Below are 19,622 nucleotides of genomic sequence, written 5' to 3'. Positions count from 1 at the left end.
AAAAGCCAAGAAAGGAATACTATTATAATAAAGGACAGTCTTTTAAAATAAATAAAATCAACTTCATGAAAAACTCATTGGGTTACACTTATTTTTCTCATCATTTTTTTGAATGTTCACTTATTTTGAGAGTGAGTGAATGGGGGAGGGACAGAGAGAGAGGGAGACAGAGAATCCCTAGCTGTCTCCTCAGGGTCAGCACAGAGTGCGACCCAGAGATCATGACCTGAGCTGAAATCAAGAGTTGGATGCTTAACCGATTGAGCCACCGAGGTGCCCCTTTGTTTTGTTTTGTTTTTAAAGTAGGCTCCACACCCAGCCTGGGGCTTGACCTCAAGACCTGAGATCAAGACCTGAGCTGAGATCAAGAGTCAGACACTTACTTAATCAACTGAACTACCCAGGTGCCCCTCACATCATGTTTAACATCACCCCAAGGCATGGAGATAGATTTTGATCAACTACAGATATAAGTGAGTCATGAAAATATTTGGCACCATGAATATGAGACACTTTGATTTATTAGGAGAGCTACAAGCTACGTTGCCAAAATTTATATGAGCCAAGAACAATTCCTCACCTGAAATCTCACCATAAAAGAGTCAATGAAAATATTGGGACAGCTAAGCAGTATTGTATGTACTCTTAAATCAGCCCATGTGTCTGTTCCTGTTTTTGTTTTTGTTTTTTTCCATAAATTTGGTATTCACTTTCAGAAAGAACCAAAGACAGCTCAGTAAAATATATATAATTATTTATTACAGTTGCTAATTATTGCAAAAAGGGGGTAAGACACTAAGAGTAACTGCAAGTGAGTAAATTTATTGTTAAATTAAAATAAAAACAAACACATGGGAAGAGTCTAGACGTTTCTGTTACTTTTGATTAGGGACAATGCAGTATTTCTCAGGTTCCCTTTTATGGAATATAGAAATTTAATTGCTTTTAATGTTATCTGAAAATAAATATTGTGACTAAATGCAAGTCAATGCAAATAAATCCCCTTCCTTTATTTTCAGTGTATATATGATCTCCTCTCCCCCATTTCCATTTCTGGTTTGACTTTCCCCTCTAACCTGCTCCCAGTCCCCTCTGTTGCAGATCGTTTAGGCAGCAGATAGAAGTAAAACTGAACAAAAAGCATCATATAGTAGACACAGAGTCATCTTATGCCCATAGGATTTTACCACTGTAACTTAAGAATTCTGACTTTGTGTAGACAAATTACTTGCGTCTGTAAGTATTCTGACAAAATTCTACAGCAGTCATATTTTGGATTATAGGAGGTTTGGGGAAGGCAGAGGTTTAGAAAGTCAAAAATCCACAAAAGGTGTTTGCAATGGGCCAGGAAGCTGAGTTCCTTGACTGTAGCAGAGCTTGAGGAGGTGGGTGGGAGTGGGATGGAATGTGTGAGGGAGACGGATCGGTAAAACCAGGTAGGGAAGGGTGAATATAAGACTTCCACTTAACACTTCCATACAGGAAGGGGGTCTCGCTCAGGTTTTAATCACTGTCTTCGTCTCTCATCATAGCTTGATTTTAATGGGAAGCCTCACTCTTCCTACCGTCAGTTGCTTTGTTTGTGTTAATGAGCCATCATTGCGCACAAGATTATTCCCCACAAGAACTCATGAAGCCAATTCAACATTAAAGATGAGAAGTGGGTTAGAAGGTTGGGTGGTATTAACATTACCATATGTCTTAGACACATCAAACACTTCTTGAAATATAAAATTTTTACAGCACCAAATAAGTGATCCTATAATAACAGTCTGGGCAGCAATTCTCAAGCAAATTAAATGTTTAACTATCATTTTTGCCACAGACTAAAAACCATGCCTAGAAACTTCTGCCAATCACCATCCTGCCAAGAAGATATTTTACACATGTATTTTATTCATGCATTTTAGAAACAGTTTTTTTTATATTTAAGTACGTCTGTTTACGGCAACTTTCCCTTCCTCAGTGTTGGTGAAATATAACATTTGGGAAGGACATTTATGCAAAGTTTTGTATGTTTATTCTGAATCCTCAGGGTAGCTTCATTTCTATTTAATAAGCCACCTACATGGAGGCAGGTCATTTGGTCATTAGTGACATATATCAAAGAAATTCTTTGGCAACTTTTATTAGGAATTAACAATGTTCCAAATATCACAGTGAGTTCTTCCATGGGCCCCACTTTTGCAAATCCCATAGGGTCTAAGATTTAGTCTCAAAGGTCTGGGAGGGGGCAGTGGGAATTCTGAGATTCAGCATGAATATTTCATTTCTTGGCACATCCTGGAAATTTACAACACTTAAAATTAAATATTTTTCCAATGGCTTAATTATAATAATTATTTCTCCCTGGGTAGACAGGTAGTCCAGTACTGGTGGGCGGGTGCTCCATACCTGGCACTACTCTGCCAACTTCAACTCATGCCTTCTATTTAGCGGGGGTCAAGGCAGCTGCTCCAGCTCTTGCCTGCTCCCAGTCTCCAAGAGGGGGAAGGGATAGGGACTGAAGGAGTCACCTCATTTAGTGTCTTGTTGTTTTATTTTATTTTTTAGCTTTTTATCAAATAAAATTTGCAAACACGCATAAAAGTAGAAATAATATAATAATAATACCCCCTACCATATAGCCATCACCTAGAGTTCGTGATGGTTAACATTCTGGTCAGTTTGTTTAAACTATTTTTTTCTGAAGCATTTTAATCGCAGACAACATAGTATTTCTATCCTAAATACCTAGGGACATCTCTGAAAGAAGGACATTTCCCTACCTCATCACCATATCATGATCACATGTGAGAAGATTAACAACAATTCTTTAATACCATCTCATACTTAGTCCATATTTAATTGCTTCCAAAATGTCTTTGGGAATTGGTTGGTCTAAAACCAGAATCAATTCAAGCTCTGAAGTCTAAATTCTCTTTTAATCTAGAAGAGTCCTTATCACAACCTCTTTATCTTTTCCCCAGAAGTTTCCTTTTTAAAGACAATAGACCAGTGGTTGTGGAGAGTGTCCCACCTTCTGCTTTGATCTGATTGTTCCCCCATGTCCCCTTTAAAATGTTCCTCTGTCCCCCATATTTCAAGTAAACTGAGAATTAGACCTATAGACTTAGACTCCGGTCAAGCACTTTTGGCAAGAATACTTCATAGGAGAATCTATGTATTTTATGCTGTATTACATCAAGATAAACATGATATCTAGTTGTTGTGAATCAGACTGCTCATCACTGTTGATGATGAAATGTACCTTACTGTATACACTGATGTCCACCTTGCTTTTTCCACCTAATGTACTCTGGTGACCCCAATCTATCATTATGCAGACATTCTCCTCACTTCCTTTTATGGTTGTATATACTCCATCAGGTGATGATATCATAACTTATTCAACTTGCTCTCCACTGATGGGCTTGTTTTTAATCTTTTGCCATTATGAATAGTGTTATAAGTAATGAATCTATGCACATGGGATATATTTTTCCCAATGTAATTTTGGGATAGCTTCCTAGAAATGGGATTTATTGCTGAGTCCAAGAGAAAACATATGTATTATTTTTCTGGATACTGTCATTTTGCCCTCCACTTGTTCAGGTTTCACAGAGAAGGAAAAGCAGATCCAGAGAAGCTGCCTAGGCATAGCCTCGCAGGGCATTCATCATCTGAAATAATTTGTAAAATTAACTTATGACTCTTCTGGAAACAGAATTCACTTCACTTTTATTTTTGTTTCTAAATATACTTAGATTTTGAGCTTGTCATTCCTAAACAAAGCAGCATTCAGAAATTTATGATAAAAGGAATAAGATATTAAAATCTTCACATATTTCTGTGATAACCCTCACATGATTTTTTTAATCAATTGGATCAAAAACTGAAACTATTTGCTCTTTAAAAACTTTAAGTATTTTCCTTCTCATTCTTGATTACATGAATAGTTGTGAAGATACCTTATCTATCAGATTCTGGAAGTTAACATTAGCATTTAGTTTATGAGGAAGAATCATTCTTTCCAACATGTTAATACTTTATTGGAGGGGCTCCAGATTGACTCAGACGGTTAAGTGTCCAACTTCAGCTCAGGTCATGACCTCACAGTTAGTGAGTTCGAGCCCCATGTCGAGCCTGGAGCCTGCTTTGGATTCTCTGTCTCCCTCTCTCTCTCTCTGCCCCTCCTACACTGGTGCTCGCTCTCTCTCTCTCTCTCTCTCTCTCTCTCCCTCTCCCTCTTTCTCTCTCTCAAAAAGAAATAAACAAACATTAAAAAATTAAAAATTAACAAGTTGAGAAAAATACTTCATTGGATGAACTAGATGATGCCCTCAAAGGTCCTGCCCCTTCACACCTCAGACCTAAAACAAGTTCAGGCAACTCAGCCTTAATATTATTCAAGCCTGAAACCACAGGTGACACCTTTTAATCATATATTCATATGATTCAAAATTCCTATTGCACAATAATTCATGTGAACACTATCTGTGCCCTACATCTCTATCTCATTATCACGATGCAGATAAAGAAGAGTTCTAAGAAAAAAAATTTCTAAGAACTATTTTTTTAATAAAAATTCATGAGATCAAACCCAGTAAATATCACCTTTCCAGATGTTTTGAACATTAAAGTTGATATTTTGATACTAAAACAATATTCATTAATTGTATCTATATGGTCACTACCTATACTAAATTAGCCAACATTTAAATGAAATTATTTGTTACCTCTTTCAGGTTTTTTTTGTTGTTGTTAATTTATTATTATTTCCTGTTTATTTCACTAGTTTGCAAGTGCTTATTGCTACAAGAACATATTTCTGTTTACTTGGCTTAGCAGCAGGCAAGAAATCATCACATTCACACACTGAATTAGTCCAGTATGGGTTTGGTAGGCTGGTGACACTTGGGTTGGAAGTTAAAATTTCCAACATATCTGTACTTACTGGATTTACACACAAAGTACTTTGTCTGAAATATCTTGTGTAATGAGGTTGAGATGTCAAAACATTAATGTCCTAAAAAGAAAGGCAGCAATGGAATTGAGTGAGTGTTTGCTCCAACAAACCTGTATCTTTGGACTTGGGTACTCCTTATTCCAATCCTGTTTACTAGAAACTAAAGAAGTTGAGGCACCACCTTGATGACTCAAACTAGAGACTTTAAACTGGCCATCTAACCAGTATAGCCCTTGATTTCCTTGACTGGGAATAATTAAATAGGATCTAACAGTTTGCTGACAGCAAGCAAACAATCGAGAAAGAAAGAAAGAAAGAAAGAAAGAAAGAAAGAAAGAAAGAAAGAAAGAAAGAGGGAGGGAGGTAAGAAGGATGGAAGGAAGGAAGGACGGGAGGGAGGGAGGAAGGGAAAGAAGGAAGGAAGAAGGGAAGGAAGGGAAGAAGGATGGAATGAAGGAAGGAAGGAAGGAAGGGAAGGAGGAAGGGAGGGAAAGAAGGAAGGAAGAAGGGAAGGAGGGGAAGGGCTAAGGAAAGGTTGAATCAGATATTTATATTGCAGTGACTGTTCATGGGTGGTAGATGTATTGTAGTTTCATCTATAGCATGAGTATACTCATGTATACCCTGGACTGGCCCTCTGGAATGTGAAAAGCTATCCCAGAGAAGGACCATAATAGTTTACTTTTATTCCTCAGGCCTGCACCTTCCCTTCCCTTTCATTGCCTATGACTGCCTTCCCTATTCTCCACACACAATCTACAACCCACACCCTGAGTTTTTCATAGTAAGAAGAGAAATAACAAGGAAGCTAATTGAGAAAGGAAAGTGGAAAACCTCCAAGGTGGGTCCTCCCCTTATGTACTGTCTCACCAGCAAGATGCACTGTCAGTCTCCCAATGAAGCTTCCACCTGTCAGAGTTCCCCATCCTTCTCTTCACCAGACTTCTAATGCAGATTTTGCAAGGAACTGCCAAGATAGTCATCTTTTGCATAAAGCAGAGTGAAAATCCCTAATGTTTAACTAAACCTTAGGGAAACTGATTGCAACTGATAGCAAATGCGAGAAACCAACTAAAGCCATGCAGATTTAAACAGAAAAGGAAGGAGGGAGTTTGGGAAGATGGCGGCACAGGAGGATGCTGGGCTCACCCCCTCCTGCTGATCACTTAGTTTCCACCCACACGTGCCTAAATAACCCAGAAAACCTCCAGAAGACTAGCAGAATGTATTCTCTGGAGCCAAGCGCAGAGAGAGGCCCACGGAAGAGGGTAGGAAGGGTGGCGAGGCGGTGCACGCTCCACGGACTGGCGGGAGGGAGCCCGGGCGGAGGGGCAGCCCGCCGGCAAAGCAAAGCCCCCGAGTCTGGCTTGCAAAAGCGGAGGGGCCAGATGGAGTGTGTTCTGACAGCAAGCGGGACTTGACATCTGGAAGGTTATAAGTTAACAGCTCTGCTCGGAGAGCGGGAGGGCTGGAGGACAATGGGAGGGAGAGTTGGAGAGTTTTTGAGCCCCGGACAACAGAGCTCAGCTTGGTGGGGAACAAAGGCGCTTGCCAGCATCATCTCCCTCGCCCATCCCCCAGCCAAAATCCCAAAGGGAACCAGTACCCGTCAGGGAACTTGCTTGCAGCGTGCAAACACCCATCGCTGTGCTTCTGCGGATCCATCCCTCCGGCGGCGGGTCTGACTCCCTCCCGGTGCCTCAAGGCCCCTCCCGAAGCGGATCACCGAAGGAAAAGCGAGCTAAGCCTGCCCCTCCTGCCCCTGTGCACCTTGCCGATCCACCCCAGCTAATACACCAGATCCCCAGCACCACAAGCCTGGCAGGGTGCAAGTAGCCCAGATGGGCCACACCACCCCACAGTGAATCCCGCCCCTAGGAGAGGGGAAGAGAAGGCACACACCAGTCTGATTGTGGCCCCAGCGGTGGGCTGGGGGCTGACGTCAGGTCTGACTGCAACTCTGCCCACCAACACAAGTTATTCAAGACAGCACAGGGGAAGTGCCCCGCAGTCCCGCACCACTCCAGGGACTATCCAAAATGATGAAATGGAAGAATTCCCCTCAGAAAAACGTCCAGGAAATAACAACAGCTAACGAACTGATCAAAAATGATTTAAACAATATAACAGAAGGTGAATTTAGAATAATAGTCATAAAAATAATCGCTGGGCTTGAAAACAGTATAGAGGACAGCAGAGAATCTCTTGCTACAGAGATCAAGGGACTAAGGAACAGCCAGGAGGAGCTAAAACATGCTATTAATGAGTGCAAAATAAAATGGAGATGACCACAGCTCGGATTGAAAAGGCAGAGGAGAGAATAGGTGAACTAGAAGATAAAATTATGGAAAAAGAAGAAACTGAGAAAAAGATAAAAAAAATCCAGGAGTATGAGGGGAAAATGAGAGAATAAGTGATGCACTAAAGAGAAATAATCTACGCATAATTGGTATTCCAGAGGAGGAAAAGAGAGGGAAAGGTGCTAAAGGTGTACTTGAAGAAATAATAGCTGAGAACTTCCCTGATCTGGGGAAGGAAAAAGGAATTGAAATCCAAGAGGCACAGAGAACTCCCTGCAGATGTAACTTGAATCGATCTTCTGCACGACATATCATAGTGAAACTGGCAAAATACAAGGATAAAAAGAGAATTCTGAAAGCAGCTAGGGATAAACGTGCTCTAACATATAAAGGGTGACCGATAAGACTCGTGACGGATCTATCTACTGAAACTTGGCAGGCCAGAAAGGAATGGCAGGAAATCTTCAATGTGATGAACAGAAAAAATATGCAGCCGAGAATCGTTTACCAGCAAGTCTGTCATTTAGAATAGAAGGAGAGATAAAGGTCTTCCCAAACAAACAAAAACTGAAGGAATTCATCAGCACTAAACCAGCCCTACAAGATATCTTAAGGGGGATCCTGTGAGATAAAGTACCAGAGACATCGCTACAAGCATGAAACCTATGCACATCACAATGACTCTAAACCCATATCTTTCTATAATAACACTGAATGTAAATGGACTCAATGCGCCAACTAAAAGACATAGGGTAACAGAGTGGATAAAAAAACAAGACCCATCTATTTGCTGTCTACAAGAGACTAATTTTAGACCTGAGGACACCTTCAGATTGAACATGAAGGGATGGAGAACTATTTATCATGCTACTGGAAGTCAAAAGAAAGCTGGAGTAGCCATACTTATATCAGACAAACTAGACTTTAAATTAAAGGCTGTAACAAGAGATGAAGAAGGGCATTATATAATAATTACATGGTCTATCCATCAGGAAGAGCTAATAATTATAAATGTCTATGTGCCGAATATGGGAGCCCCCAAATATATAAAACAATTACAATCATAAGCAACCTTATTGATAAGAATGTGGTAATTGCAGGGGACTTTAATACCCCACTTGCAGAAATGGATAGATCATCTAGACACACGGTCAATAAAGAAATAAGGGCCCTGAATGATACATTGGATCAGATGGACTTGACAGATACATTTAGAACTCTGCATCCCAAAACAACAGAATACACTTTCTTCTCGAGTGCACATGGAACATTCTCCAAGATAGATCACATACTGGGTCACAAAACAGCCCTCAACCAGAATTGAGATCATACCGTGCATACTTTCAGACCACAATGCTATGAAGCTTGAAATCAACCACAGGAAAAAGTCTGGAAAACCTCCAAAAGCGTGGAGGTTAAAGAACACCCTACTAAAGAATGAATGGGTCAACCAGGCAATTAGAGAAGAAATTAAAAAATATATGGAAACAAATGAAAATGAAACTACAACAATCCAAACGCTTTGAGATGCAGCAAAGGCAGTCCTGAGAGGAAAATTCATTGCAATCCAGGCCTATCTCCAGAAACAAGAAAAATCCCAAATACAAAATCTAACAGCACACCTAAAGGAAATAGAAGCAGAACAACAAAACACCCTAAACCCAGTAGAAGAAGAAAAATAATAAAGATCAGAGCAGAAATAAACAATATAGAATCTAAAAAAACTGTAGAGCAGATCAATGAAACCAAGAGCTGGTTTTTTGAAAAAATAAACACAATTGATAAACCTCTAGCCAGGCTTCTCAAAAAGAAAATGCAGATGACCCAAATAGATAAAATAATGAATGAAAATGGAATTATTACAACCAATCCCTCAGAAATACAAGCAATTATCATGGAATACTATGAAAAATTATATGCCAACAAACTGGACAACCTGGAAGAAATGGACAAATTCCTGAACACCCACACACTTCCAAAACTCAATCAGGAGGAAATAGAAAGCTTGAACAGACCTATAACCAGCGAAGAAATTCAATCTGTTATCAAGAATCTCCCAACAAATAAGAGTCCAGGACCAGATGGCTTCCCAGGGGAGTTCTACCAGACGTTTAAAGCAGAGATAATACCTATCCTTCTCAAGCTATTCCAAAAAATAGAAAGGGAAGGAAAACTTCCAGACTCATTCTATGAAGCCAGTATTACTTTGATTCCTAAACCAGACAGAGACCCACTAAAAAAAGAACTACAGGCCAATATCCCTGATGAATATGGATGCAAAAATTCTCAATAAGATACTAGCAAATCGAATTCAATAGCATATAAAAAGAATTATTCACCATGATCAAATGGGATTCATTCCTGGGATGCAGGGCTGGTTCAACATTCACAAATCAATCAACATGATACATAAAAGAAAAGATAAGAATCATATGATCCTGTCAGTTGATGCAGAAAAAGCATTTGACAAAATTCAGCATTCTTCCTTAATAAAAACCCTTGAGAAAGTCGGGATAGAAGGAACATACTTAAAGGTCATAAAGGCCATTTATGAAAAGCCCACAGCTAACATCATCCTTAATGGGGAAAATCTGAGAACTTTTTCCCTGAGATCAGGAACACGACAGGGATGTCCACTCTCACCGCTGTTGTTTAACATAGTGTTGGAAGTTCTAGCATCAGCAATCAGACAACAAAAGGAAATCAAAGGCATCAAAATTGGCAAAGATGAAGTCAAGCTTTCCCTTTTTGCAGATGACATGATACTATACATGGAAAACCCAACAGACTCCACCAAAAGTCTGCTAGAACTGATACATAAATTTAGCAAGGTTGCAGGATACAAAATCAATGTACAAAAATCAGTTACATTCTTATACACTAATAATGAAGCAACAGAAAGACAAATAAAGAAACTTATCCCATTCACAATTGCACCAAGAAGCATAAAATACCTAGGAATAAACCTAACCAAAGATGTAAAAGACCTGTATGCTGAAAACTATAGAAAGCTTATGAAGGAAATTGAAGAAGATATAAAGAAATGGAAAAACATTCCGTGTTCATTGGTTGTAAGAATAAATATTGTCAAAATGTCAATACTACCCAAAGCTATCTACACATTCAATGCAATCCCAATCAAAATTGCACCAGCATTCTTCTCGAAGCTAGAACAAGCAATCCTAAAATTCATATGGAACCACAAAAGGCCCCAAATAGCCAAAGTAATTTGAAGAAGAAGATCAAAGCAGGAGGCATCACAATCCCAGACTTTAGCCTCTACTACAAAGCTGTCATCATCAAGACAGCATGGTATTAGCACAAAAACAGACACATAGGCTAATGGAATAGAATAGAAACCCCAGAACTAGACCCACAAAAGTATGGCCAACTAATCTTTGACAAAGCAGGAAAGAATATCCAATGGAAAAAAGACAGTCTCTTTAACAAATGGTGCTGGGAGAACTGGACAGCAACATGCAGAAGGTTGAAACTAGACCACTTTCTCACACCATTCACAAAAATAAACTCAAAATGGATAAAGGACCTGAATGTGAGACAGGAAACCATCAAAACCCTCGAGGAGAAAGCAGGAAAAGACCTCTCTGACCTCAGCTGTAGCAATTTCTTACTTGACACATCCCCAAAGGCAAGAGAATTAAAAGCAAAAATGAACTATTGGGACCTCATGAAGATAAAACACTTCTGCACAGCAAAGGAAACAGTCAACAAAACTAAAAGTCAACCAATGGAATGGGGAAAGATATTTGCAAATGACATATCAGATAAAGGGCTAGTATCCAAAATCTATAAAGAGCTCACCAAACTCCACACCCAAAAAACAAATAACCCAGTGAAGAAATGGGCAGAAAACATGAATAAACACTTCTCTAAAGAAGATATCTGGATGGCCAACAGGCACATGAAAAGATGCTCAGAGTCGCTCCTCATGAGGGAAATACAAATCAAAACCACACTCAGATATCATCTCACACCAGTCAGAGTGGCCAAAATGAACAAATCAGGAGACTATAGATGCTGGAGAGGATGTGGAGAAGTGGGAACCCTCTTGCACTGTTGGTGGGAATGCAAACTGGTGCAGCCGCTCTGGAAAACAGTGTGGAGGTTCCTCAAAACATTAGAAATAGACCTACCCTATGACCCAGCAGTAGCACTGCTAGGAATTTACCCAAGGGATAAAGGAGTACTGATGCATAGGGGCACTTGTACCCCAATGTTTATAGCAGCACTCTCAACAATAGCCAAATTATGGAAAGAGCCTAAATGTCCATCAACTGATGAATGGATAAAGAAATTGTGGTTTATATACATGATGGAGTACTACACGGCAATGAGAAAGAATGAAATATGGCCCTTTGTAGCAACATGGATGGAACTGGAGAGTGTTATGCTAAGTGAAATAAGCCATACAGAGAAAGACAGATACCATATGTTTTCACTCTTAGGTGGATCCAGAGAAACTTAACAGAAACCCATGGGGGAGGGGAAGGAAAAAAAAAAGAAAAAAAAGAGGTTAGAGTGGAAGAGAGCCAAAGCATAAGAGACTCTTAAAAACTGAGAACAAACTGAGGGCTGATGGGGGGTGGGAGGGAGGGGAGGGTGGGTGATGGGTATTGAAGACGGCATCTTTTGGGATGAGCACTGGGTGTTGTATGGAAACCAATTTGACAATAAATTTCATATACTGAAAAAATAAATAAATAAACAAACAGAAAAGGAATTGCCAGAAAGTCTAGAGAACTGGACAAAGCCAAGGCAAGAGCCAAAGGAGTTTGGACACGATGGGTACAGCTAAAACCACACCTTGACCAAGCACCATGTGGAGGTAGGCACTGCTCTCTTTCCAACTGTGTGTGAGGTATAGTACCAGACACCCAGTTCCATGTGGCACCAGACAGGGTACACTGATGCACCAGTCAAAGGCCTTGTAAGCTGCCAGATGAATTCTTGCTCTAGACCAAGGGCTTGTAGGGTTGTACCCATCCCTCACTTCTAGGGCCTGGAGAAAGAACAGTGTTTGGACAATGGAGACTTCGTAGTAGGAGATGGGTCCTGCCTCCCCAAGCATCATGAGGCGGAGAATTCCCCAAAAGTAGGAAAGAGCTTCAATAACTAAGCAGGCAGAAGTAAAGTAAAAGGCCCAGTAGAGGGACACTTTAGATGACCTGAGTTTTGTGAATTTCCCTATTTATTAGTTTCAAGCTAATGTTTTTAGATTTATTATTAAAATGTTGGGGCACCTGGGTGGCTCAGTTGGTTAAACGTCTGACTCTTGATTTCGGCTCACGTCATGATTTCTCAGGTTCATAGGTTAGAGCCCTGTGTTGGGCAGGCTCTGTGCTGACAGTGCAGATTCTCCCTCTCTCCGTCTCTCTCTTCCTCTCACAAGAGTATGCTCTCTCTCTCTCTCTCTCTCTCTCTCTCTCTCTCTCTCTCTCTCTCTCAGAAATAAATATAACCATTAAAAAAAGAAGTTATAAAATATTTTTAAAATCTTCCAATAAGGGTTCTTGATACAGTGAGATGTGATCTCTAAATCTGTCATTAAATCAATTTAGTGAGCTGATTTTTTTCAATATGCTAGAAGGAAATACAAATGATCAACGTGCCTATCGCCCAGTGTGATGAGTTTTCTTCCCTAAAACAGTTTCAGTTATGTAAATATATAGGTACATATTTATTTAATTACAATGTAAAATGCTGTGGGTCATAGTAAATAAAAGCTTGAAAACCATTGCTCCAAAGGACTATACACTTGGATTCAGGCATTTGGAGACTAGAGAATAACTTCAGTTTTTCACGATTGTGACCTGGGAGTGGAGACAGACCGGGGGCAGAAGGGACAGATCAGGGCAGCAGAACTGAAAACATGTGGGTCACCGTCAGGGCTCTGTAAGTAATGTAATTTGGAGATGATGCAGAACAAAGGACCTGAGAACTGTCGTTGCCCTCTTCCAACTGTCCTTTACCCAAGCCCCAGATGGCTGCAACTCTTCATCCGGGTCTCAATAGTCATTCCCAGTGATTGGGGAGGTAGTGTTGGAAAGGGTTACAGCAGTGGGACGTGGTTTTTGTCATCTGAAGTTAGAATACGTTATGAATTTCCCCTGGGAGAGCTTAGAGCACAATGCTAGTGTCACGTTATGCTATAATGCTGCTCTAATGAGGCACATTATGAGTCAGGTAGGCTACACGTATTTATTATTTCTCTAATAAATATCTGCAATTTCCAAAGAACTGACAGACTTCCTAATGATTTGGCAATTTCCTCCATACTTCCAAGTGGAAGTGGAGGTTGATGAAAAGTCATGTGCACAAAAGAGGAAGTATCTCTCAGTACAAACACACGGACAGGCAGTAGAGACGTGTCAGGACCGCTTTGTCATTTGTCATTTGCACAAATTGTTATCTAGTAACACTAGACACCTTTAATGCCATTGTACTCTGACATTAGTCATTTTTAGGTCTCCCCCAAACGGAGTTACCATTAACCTGAACACAGTGAGAGATAGTCTGTTCTTCCTTTTTGTAGGGGGGATAATCTCATGATATTGTCACGTTGATCTTCTTGTGGTCCATGCCAGAACATCTTTTCTTGGCATTGGAGCACGCACTGAACTGCATGGTTCGTCTGCTGAATAAACACTGTTCTATACCTCAGAACTGCATAGTGTGGTGCGGTTCACAGGACACGGAACTACAGAGAGAATCATCCCTGATATGCAAACACATTTTCTCTCACAGATCACTAGACTGTAAACTTCCAGAGAGTAAGGAATGTGATGTATTTAACTCTGAGTTCCCGGGTTGAGTATAGAGCTTGATATTCAACGAACACTCGACATATCATTCTGGAATGATAGAGCCACATTTCTCTCTGACATTTATTATTACAGGCTTTACTGATCAATCTTTACAAAAAACGTTAGGAAATAGGTTTTATCACCTTTTACACTATGCAAATGAGAAAGCTGGGGAAGGTTAAATAATTGCTCCTGTCATACAGCTCATGGGAGGTCAAGCTGGGATTTTAACCATGTAGTCTGACTCAACAGTCTGCAACCTTAATCACTGAGTAAAACTGCCTCTCTTGAAGTTGAAGTATTGTTGGAAGGCAAGAGGACCACAAGAAATACTACCAGAGGCTTTAAGAAATTATCAAAATGAGAAAAGAGGTAAAATTATACAATCTCCCAATAGAGTGTTACTTTCTTTGCTAAAACAACTTTCCTCTCTGCCTCCCTTTAATGAAAATGTCTACAGCTTATAGTGTTATGATCTTTAGGGACCAGAATATACCTTAACAGTAGGGGTTACATAAATATAAAGTTGACTTTATTCTCATGTAAAACAAATCTGAAGGTAGGAAGTCCGTCTTATTTTTTAATGTTTATTTATTTTTGAGAGACGGTGAAGGGAGGTGCACAGAGAGAGAAGGGGACACTGGACCCAAAGTGCACTCTGCACTGACACCAGAGAACCCACGTGGGGTTCAAGCTCACAAACTGTGAGATCATGACCTGAGCTGAAGTTGGATGCCTAACTGACTGAGCCACCCAGGTGGCCTGGTAAGAAGTCCATCCCATGTTTTCATCAGAAACCCCAACTCCTGTTGTTCTCTTCTACCAGGTTAGCATAAGGTTGCTACATTCACGACACATCGAGACCTAAAACGGTCTGTGTAACTTCAGCCATTATATCTGAGTTGTGGGCCAGAAGACAAAAAGGCAGAACAATAAAAAGAAACTCCTTCCTGCAAGTCAGCTACTCTTTGAACATCCTTCACAGAAATCACACATCACACTTCTGTGGACATCTCACCAGCCAGTGCTTGGTCACATGACTGCACCTCACTTTAAGGGAGGCTGGGAAATGTGGTCTTTCCATGCATCAACAGGCTCAGCTAAAATTCAGGATACTGAACTAAGAAGGAAGGGGGATTGTGGATATGTAGGTAGACAACTAATAGTTTCTGCCACAGAGTCCCTAAATGACATGCCACCTATCTCATGAAATCTTTCCTTTAATTTCTTTTTATTTATTTTTGAGGGGGGGAGAGAGAGACAGAGAGAGAGAGAGAGAGAGAGAGAGAGAGAGAGAGAGAGAGATTGAGAATGAGCAGAGGAGGGGCAGAGAGAGAGAGAGGTGGGAGACATAGAATCTGAAGCAGGCTCCAGGCTCTGAGCTGTCAGCACAGAGCCTGAAGCGGGCTCCAACTCACAAACCATGAGATCATGACCTGAGCTGAAGTCGGACAGGCGCCCCAACTTTCCTTTAACTTGTAACCTGATGTGATGTGTCCTTACGTCAAATTCCATAGCATATCGTGTGTGCCTCCAATTACGGTTTTTATTATCTGATTTATACCGTGCTCTTGTTTTATCCTTACGATTTGATGGCCAGATCCTTGAAGTCAGACACTGCCTCGGTCCTTTATGCATTCCATGCAGCACCAAGAATACAGTCTTGAATCGAATGGAGGAGGTTCAGTGTGAATGCAAATGGCATCTTCTTTGTGCTGCAGGAAAACAAAAGAGTAGTCACACATGAGGCTAATGTTAATACACAACAGGTAGGTGATTTCCAATAAAGCAATAAGACTGTACATTTTTCAGCAAATAGAATTATTTGAGGATCTACTTTAACCTAACTACGGAGCTAAATAATAGAGATAATTTTACTGCATTGTGCAGACATGTTGGAATAACACAAAACATGAACGCTGAGCTTATAATCATTGTCATTATTCTTTCACATTATCATCCAATCATCATTGCCTTCGGGGAGCTGCCTTCTACACAAACAAGGAGGTTCGCTAGTATATAAATAAATATGTGCCATATGAGCAAATCCCTGGTATTATCTGAAATAGAACAATGACACTTTAAAAAGAGAAAATAGGGGCGCCTGGGTGGCTCAGTCAGTTGAGCATCTGGGTCTTGATTTAGGCTCAGGTCATAATATCTTAGTTCATGGGGTCGAGCCCCGTGCTGGGCTCTGAGCTGACAGTGCAGAGCTTGTTTCGGATTCTCTCTCTCCCACTCTTGCTCTCTGCCCATCCCCCACTCACGTACTCACAATCTCTCTCTCTCTCTCTCTCTCTCTCTCTCTCTCAAATAAATAATCATTAAAAATAAAATAAAATAAAATAAAATAAAAAGATAAAATATCATAAAAATGAAGAAGAAGTTTTTCCTCAGAAAGTGATTTTAGAAAAGGTGAGAATAGTAGATCTCTCTTTTAAAAAAACTTTTTTTTTTTGAGACATAACTGACATAAAACATTACATCAGTTTTAGGTGTACTACATGATGATTCAATATATGTATATGTATCAGAATAATCACCTCAATAAGTCTAGTTAACATTCATCACCACATAGAGTTATAAAATTTTTTCTTGTGCTGAGAACTTTTAAGATTTACCCTCTTAGCAACTTTACATATACAATATGGTATTATTACCTATGGTCATCATGTTGTACACAATGTACAATGTACAACACTTCATCAGAAATTATTCTTTTTTAAACTGGAAGTTTATGCCTTTTGACCAAATTCGCCCATTTCACCTATCCTCTACATCCCAATATGTTCTCTGTACTTGTGAGCTCAGTTTTTGTTTTTCTTTTAGATTGCACATATAAGACAGATCATACAGTATTTCTCTTTCTCTGACTTATTTCACTTAGCATAATGCCCACATATGTGTGGGTTTATTTCTGTACTGTCTTTTCTGTTCCATTGACCGATGCATCTGGTTTTTCTTTTTTTAAGTTTATTTATTTATTTTGAGAGAGAGAAAGCACAAGCAAAGGAGGGGGCAGAGAAAGTGGGACAGGATATCCCAAGCAGGCTCCAGGCTGTCAGCTGCAGAGCCCAGCATGGGGCTCGATCTCACAAACTGTGAGATCATGAGCTGAGGCAAGATCAAGAGTCACATGCTTAACTGACTGAGCCACCCAGGGGCCCGTTTTTTTTTTTTTTTTTTTTTTTTTTTTTGCGGGGGGGGGGGCGGGGTTTTTCGGTTGTTGTTTTTTTAAGCTTATTATTTATTTAAGCAATGTTTACACCAAATGTGGGGCTTGAACTCATGACCCCGAGATCAAGAGTCACATGCTGTTCTGATGGAGCCACCCACACCTACATAACTGTTTTTATGCAAATGCCATATTGGATAGCAGAGGAGTTAGAACTGTGGTATAACCTGTATGTACAACTTGTCAAGGACTTTGACGGTCAGTAACTATGTTGAGCGTGTATTCAACTAAGTTCAATATGTGTATCTTCTTTGAAGAACTATCTATTCGGATCTTTTGTCCTTTGGTTTTGTAGATACAAAAAGAATTATTTCAGCTTATTTATTGTTCCAGTTTTATTAGGGTATAATTGACAAAACCATATATATTTCAAGTGTACAACATGATGATTTGATACGTGTATACATTGTGAAATGATTACCACAATGAAGTTCATTTTATAATGGTATTTTTTAAACTAGGCTTTTATTAACCTTATTTTATGTTTCTCGGATTTTGTTTTGGCTTTTTTCCATTTACACTTTAAGCATTTGAGTCATGTTGCTGTATTTTATACAAGCTAACTCAACTGATTTTGAGTCAAAGATGAGTATAAATAAAGAAATAACTAATCCAGGTATGCACTAACCTAGTTGTTTGCATAGAGCGGAGAACATTTGGACTTTCCTCGTGATAATGATGTCAAAAACCGACCTCTGTGCTCTGGAGTCCAAATACGTAAGGTGAAGACAGTTTGGGCATAAAGAGGAACAAGAGCTTCATTGCTTTGTGGGGCAAAGGAGACGGCAGCAGACTAAGGCCTTCAAAGCTACAAGCCCCTGCCAACCAAGGGGCCGTGGGGTTTTATAGGGGGTGGAGAATCTAGCCGGTTTCAGCAGGAATTGTGTTTGTGCAGCCAGCCTCCTTACTCTTGTTTTCAGAGTGGTACTGGGCTCCTGAAACAAAAGCCTCAGAAGGGAGGAGGGGAGGTGTGTGGCACAGAGGGAAAAAGTTACTTAGGTTCAAAATCAAGGGGCGCCTGGGTGGCTCAGTCGGTTAAGCATCCAACTTCAGTTGTGTTAAGCATCCAACTTCGAGGCTTGTGAGTTTGAGCCCCGCGTCAGGCTCTGTGCTGACAGCTCAGAGCCTGGAACCTGCTTCTGATTCTGTCTCCCTCTCTCTCTGCTCCTCCCTGTTCACACACACACACTCTCTCTCAAAAATGAATAAACATTAAAAAAAAAGAGAGAGAGAGACTTGATTTTGGCTCAGGTCATGATTTCATGACCATGGAGCTGAGAGTGGAACCTACTTAATATTCTCAGCCCCACTCTCTATCTCTCTCCCCTTTCCCCCCCATTCAAGCTCTTCTCCCCATTTGAGCTCTCTTGCTCTTTAAAATAAACAAATAAAAATGTTTCCAAAAATTGAGCCTCCTGGAAGCATTAATGCAGCCATTTTGATTTTTGTTCAACTTCATGCTTTTAAGTGGTTTCTATCACATCACAAATTTTCTTTCCCTACCCACATTTAAGTCACATTTACATCGTCATGAAGACAGAGCAATTGTAAATATAATCTGCTCCAATGTGTGTATCTCATATATACTAAACTACCAACTGGCACATCTTAAAAACTTGTTTTTATTTTAATAGTTCACAGCAATAGCGTTAATATCTTTTATTGCTTATATCTGTTAGCCATTTGGTTATAGTAATTTTTAAAACTTTTATGACTTCAGAAATAAAGGTAATAAAATAAAAATAAACATTTGTCTGTGAGAGCAATTACATTATAGAACGACTGGTATTTTTTAATCCTTCTACACAGTGTATATTAAACATCAATTAAGGAAATAGAATTCTTAGCACAAAAGGAGAATATTTCTCTACCTCAAGTACATATTTCACTTCAGTTTGATAATTCTTGATTTTTAGGAACTGAACAAATAACTTGAGACATTCTGTGTTAAACAAGGATAATCGTTAAGCATGAAATGTTTGCCTGAAGTGGTGATTTCTTTTCAAATCCACATGGAATTCACTGACACTATGTAATTAAATACCACACCTCCCATCTCTCTCTCTGCTTCTCATTTTATTCTAATTTAGGAACAACTTGCATGATTAAGAAGTTTCTTCCAGTAAGTTCTGGGATGACTACTAAAAACACAGTGACCATGTTCTTATAGAATGGGGAAGTTCTGCCATTAATTGTGTAACAAACCAAGGGTGAACTTGACAGGCAGGGCTCCTGAACTGGGAACAGGATACGGAGCAATGAACTCTGCTTTTCACAGACATTGGTTATCAACCAGGGAGAATTTGCCCTGATTT

Source organism: Felis catus, chromosome A1 (assembly GCF_018350175.1).
Source record: "Felis catus isolate Fca126 chromosome A1, F.catus_Fca126_mat1.0, whole genome shotgun sequence".
Lineage (NCBI taxonomy): Eukaryota > Metazoa > Chordata > Mammalia > Carnivora > Felidae > Felis > Felis catus.
The sequence above is the reverse complement of the archived record's forward strand: the minus strand, read 5'-3'. Positions refer to the sequence as shown.